The sequence below is a fragment of the Oryctolagus cuniculus genome, chromosome 2, assembly GCF_964237555.1.
Source record: "Oryctolagus cuniculus chromosome 2, mOryCun1.1, whole genome shotgun sequence".
NCBI lineage: Eukaryota > Metazoa > Chordata > Mammalia > Lagomorpha > Leporidae > Oryctolagus > Oryctolagus cuniculus.
This window is the reverse complement of record NC_091433.1, coordinates 119,577,074-119,593,768: the sequence shown is the minus strand read 5'-3', so window position 1 is coordinate 119,593,768 and position 16,695 is coordinate 119,577,074. Positions and strand designations below refer to the sequence as shown.

General features: G+C 35.7%; 1 long non-coding RNA gene across 2 annotated transcripts in view; it reads left to right on the top strand.

Annotated features, from left to right (window-relative positions):
• Window positions 1-16,695, top strand: part of LOC138848809 (uncharacterized) — a 276,973-nt gene that overhangs the window by 237,354 nt on the left and 22,924 nt on the right. For both annotated transcript variants that reach the window (XR_011386907.1, XR_011386908.1), the window contains exon 2: window positions 9,776-9,879. This is a non-coding gene — a long non-coding RNA (uncharacterized lncRNA). The remainder of the gene's footprint in view (window positions 1-9,775; window positions 9,880-16,695) is intronic.

The following is a 16,695-nucleotide window of genomic DNA, read 5'->3' as shown; positions in this document are numbered from 1 at the left end:
TTCATCTTGCATGTTTGTCTTCTAAATGTGTTAGATGTAAGAACAATATATTCCTGCATTTTGTGAATATGATTTTCAAGAACACAATGCAATTTCTGGCAACTTTTTCTATTACGAAGATTTATGAAATTTTCATGTTTAGGCCTATAACAATCCTTAGGAAAATGTCTGCTGAGACTTCTAAGTAATTCCACTTGGGAAGATGCTACATACAGAGATAAAAACATATCCTGAGGATGCTGTCTGTATGTTGTGTTCTCCCTATAATTCTCTTCTGGAGTCAATTAAATGAACTGAACACAAAAGTGAGAGAGAACTCCTTTAGAACTGCAGCCATCTCCTATTACCTTTCAATACCCTACTCTGATTTTATCAAAGCAGTCCTCATTTCTATTTCCATAGATGATAGCCTCATTTCTTCATCCTTGCTTTTTATATTGTACAATGTGAAATAACTTCTATCCATTTGAAAATGTTCTGTGCCAAAGCTCAGAGACAGTATCTTCTTAAGTTTTCTCGAGAGAGCATTGTTTGTACTTACATAAGTTTGTTCTGTCCTTTAGTGATGATTTCTCTGTCTCCTTTATTTGATTATAAATCCCTTAGTGGTAGGATGTGAACAATTTTTTCAGTCTGTCATAATTAAGAAAATCATGTGATTAACATATTTAAATTCCTCAGTTATTTCTTTAATGAATAAATCAATATTCAGTGCAGGCTCCACTTTCTCTGAGAAGACATACGTGATAACTGTTTTGTTATTTCAGATATTAAGAGTGTCTTATTTTCCTTATAGTCACATAGAAACAGTGAAGCAGTTGACAAAAAGACGTCAAAGACAACATCTACAAGCAAATAAAAACAAGTTTCCCCAAGGCAGGTTACAATGTCTCTATGAAAAAATGGAAGCAGCGAACATATTTGTGTTTACTCCTATGTCTGTACATTAATATAAGATAAACAATGAAAAATTATCTGTATATGTAAAATATTTATTATTTCACATTTCTGTAGATTAGAAATCAAGCTGCAAGGTGGAGGACATTTAGCATAGTAGTTAAGTTGAACTGTGGTCCACATTGTATTGCTTGGGTCCAAACCCAGGTAAGGCTCTTGACTCTTGAGTTTTCTATTAATGCAGGTCCTGGAAGGCAATGGTGACAGCTCAAGTGATAGGGTTCTGGCACTCTGAGAGACCTGAATAGTGTTCCCCATACCCTGCTTCTGTTCTTGTCCAGCGCAGGCTAGCTGCTGCAGGCACTTAGGGGAATCTATTTGTCTCCATCTCTATGCAAAAGAATGGAATAGAGGAAGGGAGGAAGGGTGGGTGGAAGGAAAGAAGAAAGGAAGGGAGGGAGGGTGGGAGAGAGGTAGGGAGGGAGGAAGACAGGAAGGAAGACAGGAAGGAAGGAAGGAAGGAAGGAAGGAAGGAAGGAAGGAAGGAAGGAAGGAAAGATTTGCTAGGGCTTTTCAATCAAGGTTCCTTACAAGGCTGAGTCAGCATTTTGCCCTAAGCCAAAATTGTGGCAATAACAGAGTAGGAAATGTTCCATTCCAAAATTTCCTCGTGTGACTTTTTTTAGGCCTCAGAAAATCCAATTCCAAAATCACATGTATGACTCCTGGCAATACTCTCCAATACTCAGTGGTTGCTAGAGAGAGTTCCTTGCTGCTTAAGGCTCTCTATTTGTCTAGACAAAATATGGAAGTTGCTTCCTTCAGATTGAGAGCTACAGCTAAAGTCAGAGAAAAGAAAAAGAGGGGCCGGTACTGCGATGCAGCAGTGTGTCCCAGCCTTCAGCACCGGCATCCCATACCAACGCCGGTTCGAGTCCCGGCTACTCCTCTTCCGATCCAGCTTTCTGCTATGGCCTGGGAAAGCAGTAGAAGATGGCCCAAGTCCTTGGGCCCCTGCACCCACATGGGAAACCTAGAAGAACCTTCTGGCTCCTGGTTTTGGATCAGCTCAGCTCTGGCCATTGTGGTCTTTTTGGGAGTGAACCAGTGGAATGGAAGACCTCTTTCTCTCTGGCTCTACCTCTCTCTGTGACTCTGTCTTTCAAATAAATAAAATAATTCTTTAAAAAAAAAGAAAAAGAAGAAAAAGAATGAGGGGGAGGAGGAAAAAGAGGGGGAGGAAGAGCAAGAGGAGGGAGAGAAGGGAGAATTGTAAACTAGAAGCCACAGTCTTTGAATGACGTAATGTGACATAGCATCACTTCTGCCATATTTTGTTCACTAGAAGTGATTCATTAGTTTCACCCCAAATTCAAATGGAAGATATTACATGAAGATGTAAATACCAGAAAGGAAGGACCACAGGGAACCAACTTAGAAGCTGCTCACCTAACTTAACTGTTGTTTCTAACTCTGGATGGAATTCCATGGTTTACATCTTCCACATTGCATACCAGTGCCTTAGTTTGTTTCTAACTTCTCCATTCTGGCACTGGACATTAAAGGAAGAAAGAGGCAACAAACTTTCCATTTTTAATCATTGACAATATTCAAAGCCAGTTATTGCAAATATGCTTAGTGGATATTCAGAATTTTTCAAAATAGGAAAGTAGAGAGAGTAGGAATAAAACTTTGCTGCAGTATGATAATTTGAGAACAGAGAATGTTTATTAAAAATTCACTACTGTAGCCAGCGCCGCGGCTCACTAGGCTAATCCTCCGCCTTGCGGCGCCGGCACACTGGGTTCTAGTCCCCGTCGGGGCGCCGGATTCTGTCCCGGTTGCCCCTCTTCCAGGCCAGCTCTCTGCTGTGGCCCGGGAGTGCAGTGGAGGATGGCCCAAGTGCTTGGGCCCTGCACCCCACGGGAGACCAGGATAAGTACCTGGCTCCTGCCATCGGATCAGCACGGTGCGCCGGCTGCAGCGCACCAGCCGTGGCAGCCATTGGAGGGTGAACCAACGACAAAAGGAAGACCTTTCTCTCTGTCTCTCTCTCTCTCTCACTGTCCACTCTGCCTGTCAAAAAAAAAAAAAAATCACTACTGCAGAGATAATTTTTGCTGAGTGCTCCTGGGAATTAGAGAGGCTCATTATTCCTATATTAAATGCTGAACTTAAAAGGATCTAATTCATACCAAGGTGCACATCACTAGAAAACTTCGTGTCCTATATGAATGGATACAAAATTTGTATTTCTTTCCTGGGATCCTGTTTCTACCATAAAATTGGAAGCTTAGATTTCATGTGAGAGGTTGAATAATCATATCCAATAATATATAGATGTGAAAAAGTAGCAAACAGGGAGAATTGGGATTCTTTGGAAAATTTACCTAAATATTTTTTTCTTTTTTTAACTTTATTTAGTAAATATAAATTTCCTTAATATGTTATCCCTCTTAGTATTTGTTTGTTTGTTTGTTCTACTTAATGCTTTTGGTTGAATACTATAATCAATACACAATTCTTCTTAAGTGCTGAAACTTAACTGAAAAGTGATCACTGTTAAATATAAGAGTGGGAATAAGAGAGGGAAGAGATGTGCAATTCGGGACATGCTCAAGCTGACTTGCCCCAAATGGTAGAGTTAGAAACATACCAGGGGATTCCAATTCAATCCCATCAAGGTGGCATGTACCAATGCCATCTCACTAGTCCCAGTGATCAATTTCTGTTCACAATTGATCATAATGATAGGACTAAGAGTCAAAGGGATCACATAAACAAGAATAGTGTCTGCAAATACTAGCTGATAGAATCAAAAAGGGAGAGAACGATCCAACATGGAAAGTGAGATACACAGCAGACCCATAGAATGGCAGATGTCCTAAACAGCACTCTGGCCTCAGAATCAGCCCTTAAGGCATGCGGATCTGGCTGAAATGCCCATGAGAGTATTTTAAGCATGGAAAGCCAAAACACTCTGGAAAAAAAAAAAAAAAAAAAAACCTGAATGAAAGAAAGATCTCCACGAGTGAGATCCCAGTGGAAAGAATGGGTCATCAAAGAAGGAGGTACCTTTCTCTGAAAGGAGGAGACAACTTCCACTTTGACCATGGCCTTGTCTAAAAATGATCAGAGTCAGTGAACTCTGGGGGCTTCCATAGCCTTGGCAGCTCATGACAAGAGCCTCGGGTGATTACTGAAGCCATAAACAAGAGTGTCAATTTGTTAAGTCAACAACAAGAGTCACTGTGTACTTACTCCTCATGTAGGATCTTCGTCCTTAGTGTGCTGTACATTGAGATTTAATGCTATAACTAGTACTCAAACAGTATTTTTCACTTTATGTTTCTGTGTGGGAGCAAACTGTTGAAGTCTTTACTTAATGTATGCTAAACTGATCTTCTGTATATAAAGAGAATCGAAAATGAATCTTGATGTGAATTGAAGGGGAGAGGGAGTGGATAAGGGGAGGGTTGCGGGTGGGAGGGACATTATGGGGGGCAAGCCATTGTAATCCATAAGCTGTACTTTGGAAATTTATATTCATTAAATAAAAGTTAAAAAAATAAAAAAATATAAATTTCCAAAGTACAGTTTATGGATTACAATGGCTTCCCCCCGATAACATCCATCCCACTCGCACCCCTCCCATCTCCCACTCCCTCTCCCATTCCATTCACATCAAGATTCATTTTCAATTATCTTTATATACAGAAGATTGATTTAGTATATATGAAGTAAAGATTTCAACAGTTTGCTCCCACACAGAAACACGAAGTGAAAAATACTGTTTGAGTACTAGTTATAGCATTAATTCACATTGGAAAACACATTAAGGACAGAGATCCCACATGAGGAGTAAGTACACAGTGACTCCTGTTGTTGACTTAACAATTTGACACTCTTGTTTATGGCATCAGTAATCTCCCTAGGCTCTAGTCATGAGTTGCCAAGGCTATGGAAGCCTTTTGAGTTCACCAACCTCGATCATACATTTAGGTTTTTTGTTTTTTTTTTGTTGTTGTTTTTTGTTTTTTTGTTTTTTTGTTTTTTTTTTTTTTTTTTTGCCAGAGTGTCTTGTGTCTTGGCTTTCCATGCCTGAAAGACTCTCATGGGCTTTTCAGCTGAATCCGAATGCCTTAAGGGATGATTCTGAGGCCAGAGTGCTGTTTAGAACATCTGCCATTCTATGAGTCTGCTGTGTATCCCACTTCCCATGTTGGATCGTTCTCTCCCTTTTTTATTCTATCAGTTAGTATTTTCAGACACTAGTCTTATTTGTGTGATCCCTTTGACTCTTACACTTGAATACATTTACCATGGAAACATAGGTATATTAATTGTTTCTGCATTGCTATCATGCAGACACTGTGGACACATAAATATTTGTAAAATAAGAATTTAATAACATGTATTTATCCTAATTGACCATTTACAATAGACATGAGAATTTGAGGTAAATGTTGCTTGTAATTGAAAGCTCTCCCCAGAGTAAATGTTGCTTCCTACCGCCATCATCTTTTTTGCATTCCCAATGGTCTCCTTATTTCTCTGAGTCTGGATTGTTCTGCAATCCCCTCTACTGTTGAGAAATTGAAAAATTCTCAAACTCAACAGCATACTCCTCATTGTCCAGATTTCCTCCCCAGTCGTTCTTTGGTGATCCTTTCCATTATTTGCTGTGTTGATCAGTCAATTCCAGGTTTGTTGAAATTTTCAACTTTCTGTATTATGCTCCCATAATATTATACTATTATTTAAGATTCCCACTTCTTTGAAGTACTCTTTCATTTCTATTTTGTTTCCATCAGTTCCTATTCTTTCCAAACAGTGCATCTATGAGGATTAGAGTATTCAGTGCCATTTTTCTTCTTATCACTCTTTCTTCAAGGTACGTAATAACAAACACTGGTGCAACTTTCACCTCTATTGAAGTTAATCTGAGATAGACCTCCCTGGCCCATCCTTCCAATTGTTCCAGCAATGAGCAACCAATACCTCTATAAATATCCAGAACGTGTGGCATATTTATGTATGCATTTTACACACATGACTAAAACTGAGCAGTAACAATTTTCTCTTAAATCCAATTCCTATTTATCTTTTGTTTCTGTTAATGGTGCCATTAGTCTTTAAGTTATTGAATCTGAAATTTTAAATCTATATATGTTTATTTGTATTGTCTCAACATATAATTTAATTGGAAATCCCCACAAATATTTCTTACACCAGTCCTATCAATGGAAGCTCATTTTATCATCTAATTTTAAAATTTCTACAATAGCCTCACTTTTTCATGCTATGCTATAACTTATGAATCCCTAGTTCTGCAACTCCACCATTGAACCAATGCCTATAGTGAGACTCAAAAATCTTCCACAATATTATGTGTGTGATTATATTTTACTTAGTTTAAACTACAGAAGCAGTGGATAGACTCATGTTATATTGATATTCCAATTGTGAAAAAATGAAAATGTTCCATAGAAACCTTAGTAAAAACATAGACAATAAGTTATCATCACATTGAACAAAGCATATAACCAGTATATTAATCAAAATCAATGTTACTTACATTGAATCAAACTGATATCATATATACAATCTAATATAATGCACTGAGAAGCAAAAGCATAACTCTTTATCCCATAAACATGAGTTCAACTTGAATCTAATTATTTGGAAAATATGACAAATAAATACTAAGGAATCCTAAAAACCTATGCAGTGCACCTCTCTCAATGTGTCAATTTAATACAATAGCAAAATATGAAAAAAGAGAAGGAAAAAGAAGTAATTTAAAATAGGAAATATTGCCAGATAAATGAGGGCTAAAGACACACGACATCTAAATTAAAAGCCTAAATCTTTTTTTCTTTTTTCTTTATTTGTGTTATAACATATACTTTTCCTAGAAACCTTTTATTTAAGGGATACAAGCTTCATACATTTCATATATATACATTCAGGAACATAGTGATTCTTTCCACCCTACCCTCCCTTCCATCTGCTCTCTCACCCTTTTTCCTCCTCCTTCTCCTGTTTCCATTCTTATTTTTTATGAAAATCTATTTTCAGTTAACTTTATACACATAAGATTAACCTTACACTGAGTAAAGAGTTCAACAAATAGTATGAAAAAAAAAAAAAAAACTGTTCTTCAACAGTTGAGACAAGCGCTGTTCAAAGCTGTCACGTCTCAAAGGGCCAATTTCACTTCTATTGGTTACATTTTAGGTATTTTATTAGTTACCATAGATCAAGGAAAACATATGGTATTATTCTTTATGGAACTGACTTATTTCACTAAGTATAATGTCAACATATTTTTAATAATAGACATCTTAGTCAAAGACTTACTGCTCCGCTAAAATGAAGAGTTCAACCAAGAAAAAGTAAAAGCTCCATATTTCAACAGGAATATAGGCAAGGGCTATAAAAAACAATCAAATGAAAAAAATGTTTAACTTCATCAAGATAAATTAAATTTTAAAATAGTCACATCATTAAAACTATATTATTTAATTCTTAAAAATTTTATAAAGTTTTAAAATAAAATTTAACAAAAACACTGTATTTGCAACAAAACTCATACACACAGGTATTTCCTTTATCTGTTTTTGCTTTTGCTTTTTTAAAAATTTTTGCTCCCACATATAAGGGGAAGTCATTTTATTTGTCTGTGTCCAGCTTATGTCACCACATGATATCCTCCAGTTGCAACTATTTCTGATAGAATTTCATTCTTTTTTATTGCTAAACAATATTCCATTGTGTGTATACATATATCATGAATATATACTTGCACATATTTATATAAATATATACATAAGTATATATATATTATATTTTCTTTATCCATTCCTCTGATGATGGATGTCTTGATTGATTTCATGTTTTAGATATTGTGAATAAAGCTACTATAAACATGGTAGTGCAGGTATTTCTTTGCTACAATATGTTCATATCTTTGTGCTTATACCAAGTAGTAAGATTTCTGGATCATGTGGCCAGTCCATTTCTAGAATTTTATGAAATCCCCATATGGTTTTCCACAGTGTATGTTGCCATAGGCTTTACTAACTTACATTCCTACCAACAGTATATAAAAATTCACCTTTCTCCACATCCTTGTGGCATTTGTTGCTCTCTGTTTTGGGATAATAAAATTCTCACATATATGAGTACTAGATTTAAAAATCTATGAAGAATTTTATTGGGGAAAATGGCAAAATTAAAACACATGCATAGTATCAGATAATGGCATTTTGTATTTCCTGTACATCTTACTTTATTCTGGTGTAACAGGATAATAATCACTGTTCTTAGGAGATACATATTGAATCATTTAGTATGACGTTCCAGAGACCAGCATTGTGGTGCAATGGGTTAAGCTGCTGCCCATGATGCTCAGCATCCCATGTAAGTGCCAGTTCTAGTCCCGACTACTCCACTTCTAATCCCTGGCTCCCTGCTAATGTGCTTGGGAAAGTGCTGAAGATGACCAAAGTGTATGAACCTTTGTCACCCATGTGGGAAACTTGGATGGAGTTCCAGGCTCCTGGCGTTGGCCTGATCCAGCTCTAGCCATTGTGGCTATTTGGAGAGTAAATGAGAAGATGGAAGATCACTCTCTTTCCATTTCTCTCCCTCTTTCTATTTAATTTTGCTTTAATATACATTTGTCTTATAATAAATATATTTGCTTTATATATACTATATATATATATTGCATTTCTAAGAATGCAGATATGACACAATGTAATTTTGGATGAATTTGGGTGAAGGAAGTATGCATATTCATGATACTAATTTTTCATTTACTTATAGTTTACAAATTTCAAAATAATAGTTGGATAAAGAAAATTATTAAAAATGCAAACATTTTCAAAGCACTTTTATTTTTAAAATTTATTTAAAGATTTGCTTATTTATTTGAAAGGCACAGTTACAGAGGAAGAGACAAAGAGAAAGGCCTTTCATATGCTCGTTCACTCCCCAAGTGACTGCAATGGCAAGGGCTGGGCCAATCGGAAGCCAGAAGCCAAGAGCTTCTTCTGGGTCTTCCATGTGGGTGCAGGGGCCAAAGCACTTGGACGATCTTCTGCTGTTTTCCCTGGCACATTATTGGTGAGCTAGATCAGAAGTGGAGCAGTTAGGACTCAAGCTGGCACCTATATGGCATGCCGGCAGTGTAGGTGTTGGCTTTACCGGCTATGCTACGTGCCAGCCCCTTTCAGATAACTTCTAGATTGCAATTACAATTCTTCCGTGAACTAATGAGAGAAGAAATGTGTATTCTTTTGAAACCTATGATTTAAAAAGCAATCTACAGCAGTGGCTTTCAGTGGGATCCACCTTTATTTAAACATTTTTAAGGAAATTTGGTGGCATAGAGAGATGTTCTCTTTAATTGTTAGAAATTTATCTTAGCCAATTGAAAGAAAGAGACAGAGAAAGAGAGAGACATTCAGAGATCTCCAGTGTGATGGTTCACTCCCCCAGATGCCTACAACAGCCTGGGCTGAGCAAAGCTCAAGCCGGGAGCCAAGAACTAAAGTTGAGTTTGCCAAATGGGTGCCAGGGACTCAACTATTTGAGTCATCATGTGTTGTCTCCCAAGGTGCACGTTACCATGAAGCTGGACTTGGGAGTTGTTATGGATTGAATAGGACTTGACTCCTGAAACTCTTCCATACATTTAACCTCAAAGACTTATGTTAATTGTTGATGATTGGGATAGAGGTGGGATCTTATTATTGGGGACCAAAGAAAGGTCTTTATGTCATTGGGGGCTTGCCCTCAGAAGATAGTTCTTTGGAGAATGTTGGTTATTTAACCAGAGTTTGACCTAGCTTCTCTCTCTGCTTTCCAGCGTCACTACCTGATTGTACCTCCACCCAATCTCCATAATTACCAGCCTCCTGCAGACACTAGACTGATAGGGCCACCTGATTCTGAATGATGAACCTCCAAACTGTAAGCCAAAATTAAACTTTTCATCATTCGACATCATTCAAGTAACTGGCTAGAAAATGTCCTAAGAAGGACTGATTTTTTTTTTTTAATGGAGAGTTGGTCTTTGTGATATGTCTTCAGGAATGGCATTTTATATATGAAATTTAGGACAAAATAATATTGCTTGAATGTCTTTTGTTTAAGTAAAAAGCTATTCTTATAAAATATGATAATCCTGGGAGAGTCAACACATGTATTCAGGGGATACCTATTTTCAGTAGAGTTTTGTAGACTGTCTTTCCTATTTACTGGTATATTCTGAGATTTCTCAAGACAGATATACATTTATATGGAAGATCTAGATAAAGAGAATATAGAGACAACACAAGGCCAAACTTTACCTTCTTTATCTACTGATTGGCCTAAAAATCAAACAATACAAGTGAGGTGCGTCACACTTTTGTGGGGTTATAGATAAAAATATTCTGCTTTTTTATAATTGAGAGCCTGCTTTATATAATGCTGAAGAAGTGATAATGCTATCAACATGGATAATTTGGATAGTTACTGGTTTCTTGTTTGTTATTTCCTATTGATTTATTCAGACTATAGAACTCTGGTTTGGAGAAGTGGACCTTTAACCTGACTGAAGATCAATAGTAGGCTTATCCTCCCTGTAGTCTTTTCTTGGTTATGCTTTTTTGCCCTGGTATGCTTTATTCAAAAGCTATTTGTATAATCCAGGAAGAAAGCAATATTACACAGAGTGATTGTTTAAAATAGTAATAACTTTGAAAGCAAAGTTCCTAATTTTAGAAGAATAACAAAAATTTATGCTCCACAATTATTTATTAAAAAGAAGCAAATCACCCCTTTATATATTCTGGTTATTAATCTTTTATCAGTTGTATGGTTTGCAAATAATTTCTCCCATTCTGTCGATTGCCTCTTCACTTTGCTGAGTGTTCATGTACAATCTCAATGTTTTATGAGTCATTTGAATTGATAATTATTTCCTGTTAATTTTTAATTTTTTGCCATACTAAATTCTTTCTATTTTATCTTTATGCCAAGAGATTTTTTAAAAATAATTTCTTGCTTCCTGCCTTGTGTTAAAAATTCTCCTTAAACTTAAAAAAAAAAAAGGAAGCAAATTTACCTCACAGTGTTTTCTTCGGAAGTCATCAAAGCAGTTTACTTGAACTTTCATGTTTCAAACTATAATTATTACAGGAGATCATTTAGCCTTAGTAGATTCAAAAGTCTATAAACTTTATTAACAGTTAATATTTATATAAATTGCTTCAATATGATAATAAAGATTTTTTTAAGATGCATATATTTTATTTGAAAATAGAGCTACAGTATGAGAAAGAGAGAGAAAGAGAGAGATCTTCCATCTGCTGGTTTACTCTCTAAAAAGCAGTAGGTTGGGCCAGGCTAAAGGCAAGAGTTGAAGCTTCATCTGGGTCTTCCAAATGGGTGGCAGGGTCCCAAGTACCTGGGCCATCTATCTTTGTTTATCCAAGTTCATCAGCAGGAAGCTGGATAGGAAGTGAAGCAGCCAGAACTGACCCTGCCTCCCATACAGGGTGCTAGCATTGTGACTTAACCCTCTATGCCACACTGCCAGCCCCAAGAATGAAGATTTATATTTAGAAAAATATTAAAAATGGGTATATTAATTTAGTCTTTATCCACTCTTGAGAACATGCAATTGTTGACTTCTAGCAAGAAACCTCATATGTATAATTGCACAGCACTTTATACTTGACAAGGAACTTTCATATATTGTATTCCAAACTGGCAACTGTCCTGAATTTAGCAAGGCAGGATTTATTGTCATTATCTTACACACAGAAGAAAAAATTGAATACCTGGTTTGTATAAATATTTCCTCTAATAAAAGTGTAGATCAGAATTATAAAATAGTTTTATAATACAATATAGGAATTTATAATGTAAATTTTAGTCCTTCAGAAACTATTCCCCCACTTGAAGATAACCATGCTTGACTAAATATTCCTTTAATAATTCTAGCATACCCAATGAGATTTATTATAATTGTGCTTTTTTATTTTTTAAATACAATGTGTGTTATACTGTACATATTATTTTTGTAATTTTTTTCTTTTTGAAGTATATCATGGATAACTTCTCATGTTAAAACATTATGAGAAAGATACCACATATTGATAACACATCATGCTTCAATGTCTATGAAACACTAAATAATTTGAGTGGATATTTGTATATGTAAATATTTTAAATTTATGAGACTATTTCCACAGATAAAATTTTAGTTTGTGTGTCATTATATGTAAGGATACAAATATATACTTCTTGTTTCTTCATTAAGCATTATTTATGCTTTCTTGATAACTTTTTAGAAGTATTTTACTGATTATACTTTGATCAATGTAGTATAAAAATGTGTGTTCCTCTCAAACTCAGTAACAGGATTTTTAAATTTTTTCTTTCTTTTCTGTTTAATATTCTTACTTTGGTAACCCATCTCATAAAAATAATATATTGCTTTGTTTTTACTTTCCTTGAATGCAAGTTTTGTTGATCATTGAACAACTTCTGAGATCTGAGGTAAAGCAAAACTTACTTAAGTGTAATTACTGCCCTATCCAAATGCATTTATTTTAGTAAATGTGGTTGGAGGCAATGTATGTGTTCTGTCAGTGACACCATTTATGGTGTAGTTTGCAGTATTCTTCAAATTAAATGACTTAAAGAATATAAAAACATAAGTGTAAATTATATAACGGTCACTCCTTACATAGCAAGCATTATGATTTTACCATCACACCATAGACTCATAAGGCTCTGTGCTAACTTTCTTTTGGCTCAGCTTTTCAACCTGAGCCATCTCTCATATTGTCTATTGCTCTCTTCTAAAGATAAGCTGGAAATGTCATTTTTTTTCTTTTTCTTTTTTTTCTGCCCTGGTGATTTTGCAGATGCTCTTCCTTTCCCTGGTATTACTCCCAATAACTCACTCAAAAATATTACTTATCCACTTCCAGGTTTCTATTCACATACCACCTATCCTGTGAGGCTTGTCCTAATAACATATTTTAGTAATATATACTGCTATTGTATTATGGGTCTGAATATCTTATAAAGTTTTATCAAATAAAATTGGATTTGCATCAGTATTCTCCACACATTTTACATGTAATTTTGAAACTAGATATGTATCTTAAATATTGTATGCTTTTGTCTCTTTAATGGTAAAGTAAAAATCAAATTACTTTTTAAAATTAGAATTATTGTGAACAGTAGATGTATTTGTGAATGTGCAGTGTTTCTTACAGTACCTAGAAAAGATTGAGCAATTAGTAAGTGATAGCTGTATTTATTTACTGAAATGTACACCTTCACTACATGTAACTAAAAGAAGACAATGTACTGTTATTGTTTCGGTAATATCTTAGGGGATATTTTCTGCTAGGTTGTAAACTCCTGAGCTAAGACAATTTCTATAAGCTTCTTTGCATTCATGGAATAACATGTGTAACATCTATTTACTGAATGAACAAATGATGTAAAGAAAGTAAAAAGCTCATTTAGCTTTCCATTAGTACTGTGTCCTACATGGGAAGTCTCTGTGCATAGCAGAATTAGCTGGGTTTGGTAGATAGATTCCTGTTATAGTCTGGCAATGTCAAGGCATTAGCACTTCCAGCAGGTAGCACAATGTAGATATGCAAATATCTGCTTTACTTAAGGTTATTGAACAAACTGCTGCAGCCACTGAAATTAACTCCTGACAGAATAGGATGACCAGTATTCTACAAAAAAGACATAAGTAAATATATTTCATTTAAAAATAAAAGGAAGAGATTTACTCTAGGTTACAAGTACCTGAAAGCAGATATTTTCCTTGAAGTTCAGTTTGGCAAGTGGCATGGAACTAGGCACCAGGACATTTGGAGGAGAGTGACATGAGTGTCTTTAAATACATCATGAAAGACTGTGCCTGGATGTAAAAACAAAAATGCAGCAAACTTGAATTTTTATGCCATTTTCCCATGAACATTTGGAAGGCCCCTGTAATTGTTTTCTATCAGACACAAGGCATACAAAGGGAAAAAAATTTTTTTTTTGTATAAAAATAGTCTTTTCATGGATCCAAAGAACCTTCACATATAGGTTTAAGCACTATATGCAAAATTGTGTATGTGTACGTGTTAAAGAATCTTGGCTTAAAGAATACACATAATTATTGATCATCCTTGCCTAACAGAGCTGTTGACATAAAACAAGTGTTCTATATCAACACTTTCCATTATGGTAGCACAGTAACATAAGCCTCCTGTGTACTTATAATGGTGCTAGGACAGTTACACAAATCCAGTGTGATTTTGATTTTATTGAATTGTCACTCATTTGAGTGCACAGAGCCACTGAGTACTATTATACAGCACAAGGCACACGTTTGTATCATCTCTAAATCTTCTGAATGACACCAAAGGCAAAAATCATATCTCTCGCAAGTTGATCCAGATTTGGAACAATTTTTGTCTCTCAATAAAATTTTAGAGACTTTCAATTTTTTCCCTGATCAAATCACTAGTGTAATTTAAATTTTCAGTTTCACTAGCTAAATTGTCCGTGACCACTTTGCACAATTCCTCATCTTTGAAATGCTATTATAATTAACTTAAGGGAATGGCAGAAGCACGAGGGATTTTTCCTTTAAAGGAACTCATAATCATTGTGACATGAAAATTCTCACATGCAAGATTTTTTGTTTAAATAATCAGTGCTTAGTGTGTGGCACAGCAGTTGAGACTCAGGTGGAATTGGCCGCATCCCATATCGGAGTGTGTGGGATCAAGTCCCCCTACACCTCTGCTCCTGATCCACCTTCCTGCAAATGCAACCCCAGGAGACAGCAGTGATGGATAACATACTTGAGTTTGCACCACCCAGGCTCATTTCTTAGGCCTTCCCCAGCCCCAATTATTGTGGGCCTTTGAGGAGTGAACCAATGGATAACACATCTCCCTTCCTATGTCCATCTCTTTCTCTCTGTCTTTAATAAAAATAAAATAAATGTTTTTAAATCATTGATTTTCAGTTCAATAAAAATTAAATCCCCATCTGATTTATATTCTCTGATTGAAAAAAAAAAATACTCCTGGTAGTTTTCCTGTTAAGAATTTTTGATAATGGTCATTAATGTCATACAAGGGGTTTTAAAACATCTTGAGCATCCTTGAAAATTCCGATGCAAAGCTGTAAAAGAACTTATTCTTACAATCCATTCCAAGTTATTCAGTGTTGCTAAAAGATCATACAATGAAAACTATTATATTAACTCCAAAATGTAATTGCTTAATAAAAGAAAATTATATAATCTAAGAAAAATGGGCTTTTGTGTTAGTTGTATAGATCATCTTATTATAGTTTTCCATTTTTGCTGTTTCTGAATAGAAACAATGGTTTATAAAAAGCTTAGATTTCAAAGTTGGAAGAGCTGAGCTCTCCAATATTTCCTTTGTTTTAGTACAAAATAATTAGAGGAAATACTCTGGGAATATGAAAAGGAGTATCTGTAACCCCAAGAAAAGTCAGGTTGCCACCTTAATTTCTTTGAGAAATTCCAGCACTACAAATAGTTAGAAATTATGTAACAGGAAGTTAGGAACTTTTTTTTTTTTTTTTTTTTTTTTGACAGGCAGAGTGGACAGTGAGAGAGAGAGAGAGACAGAGAGAAAAGTCTTCCTTTGCCATTGGTTTACCCTCCAATGGCCACCGCAGCTGGCGCGCTGCGGCCAGCGCACCGCGTTGATCCGATGGCAGGAGCCAGGTACTTATCCTGGTCTCCCATGGGGTGCAGGGCCCAAGCACTTGGGCCATCCTCCACTGCATTCCCGGGCCACAGCAGAGAGCTGGCCTGGAAGAGGGGCAACCGGGACAGAATCCGGCACCCCGACTGGGACTAGAACCCGGTGTGCTGGCGCCGCAAGGCAGAGGATTAGCCTAGTGAGCCATGGCGCCGGCATAGTTAGGAACTTTAAGGCTGACATTTTCAATGAACTGAGTTGTTTTCCTAAAGAAAAAAAGATAATTTATTCATGAATAGAGACACATGACTGGAAATTCTATAATATCCGGCAAGACTATGCCATTGTTAGTATAAGTGCCATGAAGTACTGTATTGTTTATTTTTAACACATTTTAAACTTCTTTGACATATTGATTTCCATATGCACTTCCATATTTATTTCAGCACTATTCACAAAACATCAAGATATGGAATCAATCTAGACACCCATCAATGGATGAATGAATAAGGAATATGTGGATATATATGTAATGGAATATTATTCAACCATAAAATAACCCTGTCATTTGTCACAACATGGATGAACCTGGAGGACATTATGTTAAGTGAAATAATCCCTGCACATAAAGACACAAACGTGCATTCTCACTTGCATGTGGAACCTAAAGAGGTAGAACAGTGTGTAGCAGAGCCTAGGAAGGATGTGGGAGTAGAGGGAATGGAGAATGAATGTCTAGAGAGTACAGCTATGCAGCTGGATAGCAGGAATAATTTTTCACCTTCTATTTCACAGTAGGAAAACTGTGGTTGAAACAATTAATTACATATATCAAAATAGCTGGCAGAAAGAATTTTGAACATTCCTAATATGAAGAATTGGCAAATATTTGAGGTGATGAATATGCCATTTAACCTGATCTTATCACTACACATTATACACATGTATTAAAATAGCATCTGTAGTCCTAAATGCAGTTATTGTCAATTTAAAAAATATTTAAAATTATTTTAAGATTTCAATTTTATTCAGT